Raw genomic sequence first — 1887 nt, 5'->3', positions numbered from 1 at the left:
GCTATGGCCCTACTGACTCCAGCCAGCCTCACGGAGACACCAATGAAATCACATTTGAGGAAGACAACATCGACTCTGTGCTGATTGTAGAGAGTGAGTCATCTCATGATGTGGTGGAGGATGCTCTAATCATTCTTTCAGGTGACCTCTACATTCCTTGTTTTTGGTACCTCTGTCTAGGCTGAGGAAGATAACTTTGAAGACAGGCTCTATACAGACAAATCAGTTTGAATAAAAACCTACCATGGGATACTAATCACAGATACCAGAGAATTTTTATCTCATCCTCAGCTCATGCCATGCATTTGTCTCCGAGGCCCAAGAATCAAGTTACCAGACCCCAGACCAGTGTGACATGCTCATGGTTACCTGTGTGCAGGAGGTGTACAGGAGGTGTCTGTCAGGTCTCCTAGCTTTGATTCAGTATCTCTCGTGTCATTAGGTCATCTTCCCTGAACAATGTCCCTGGAATTTCTATTTATTTTTAAGGAACCTGGGAGCCTTGCCTATTTATTTGGACAGATTGTTCCCCAGGTTTCACTGCTCTGAGCTTCAGTCTTGATCTCTTTTAAGTCAGCTTGCTTAGCTGCATAGGCACCTTGAAACCAGGATGAAAACATTTCCTCTTTACCTTGCTGATATGTTTCCATAAGGCAAGGCTCAGCCTTGGCTCTCCACTCTATCCATGCAATGGCTGATCTGATGTTTCTTCATAGCATCATGTATTGTTTCTTGTTGTTTTTGAGATGGAGTCTCCTTTTGTCACCCAGGCTGCAGTGCAGTGGCACCATCTTGTCTTACTGCAGTCTCCACTTCCCAGACTCCAGTGATTGTCCTGCTTCTGCCTCCTGAGTAGCTGGGACCATAGATGCCACCATACCTACTTCACCACACCTAGCCAGTTTTTGTATTTTTAGTACAGATGAGGTTTCACCATGTTTGCCAGGCTGGTCTTGAACTCCAAACTTTAAGTGGTTCACCCACCTTACCCTTTGAAATCACAGATTGTTTTTTTTTTTGGAGAGGGAGTCTCCCTCTGTTATTCAGGCTGGAGTTCAGTTGCACGATCTCAGCTCACTGCAACCTCCGCTTCCTGGGTTCAGATGATTCTGCTGCCTCAGCCTTCCGAGTAGCTGAGACTACAGGCATGTGCCACCTTGCCCAGCTAATTTCTTTGTATTTTCAGTAGAGACAGGCTTTCACCATGTAAGCCAGGATGGTCCCGATCTCCTGACCTCATGAAGTGCTTACCTCGGCCTTTGAGAGTGCTGAGTTTATAGGCGTGAGCCACCATGCCCGGCCCACAGGTTCTTTTTTGTTTGTTTTTGTTTTGTCTTTTTTTATTTAGTCTCCCTAGAGACTGTCAAAAATTGTCAATGCTGACTCTATTGCATGTCATCACGGCGGGGTATTGGGAAAAGTTTTCAATTAGCAATAATCTCATCTCAGATAAAACTCATTGGCTATGATACTGGCACTGAGCAAAGCTCACAGATTCTTTTTAAAGCAAGTGCTGTTAGAATTTACATATCAGTCCAGTTTCATGTATAGATGCCTCTAACCGTTCAATGACCTTGGTACCTGGTGAGATAAGTCAGTATTGCAGCAACACTCCCAGAAAAGAGTTTGACTCATTTTTGGAGATTTTCTGGGAGAAAATTTGGTTTAACTTTGCATGGACTCAGACAGAGAATATGGCGTTATGGTCTACCCGTAGAGGGAGATTTTGGCCTGTGTGTCTGGAAAGCAGGCTCACCTACTCACCAGGCTTCATCTAGGGCACCCTGGAATGGTCCTGTCAGAATTTGTATTCTTGCCCTGAGAATATTTCTGTGGTTGTGCTATGACTAAACACTGATTTGGTCCTATGTGAAGTGTGATTTGCTT

General features: G+C 44.6%; 1 non-coding gene across 1 annotated transcript; it reads right to left on the bottom strand.

Moving 5' to 3' along the window:
• Positions 1-1348: 1348 nt before the first annotated feature.
• LOC116548094 lies at positions 1349-1489 on the bottom strand. Its single transcript, XR_004267306.1, has one exon. It is a non-coding gene; the product is annotated as a U4 spliceosomal RNA (small nuclear RNA).
• Positions 1490-1887: the final 398 nt, after the last annotated feature.

This window comes from Sapajus apella, unplaced genomic scaffold, assembly GCF_009761245.1.
Source record: "Sapajus apella isolate SASKATOON/1434 unplaced genomic scaffold, GSC_monkey_1.0 scaffold6933, whole genome shotgun sequence".
In the NCBI taxonomy this organism is placed as follows: domain Eukaryota; kingdom Metazoa; phylum Chordata; class Mammalia; order Primates; family Cebidae; genus Sapajus; species Sapajus apella.
The sequence above is the reverse complement of the archived record's forward strand: the minus strand, read 5'-3'. Positions and strand labels throughout refer to the sequence as shown.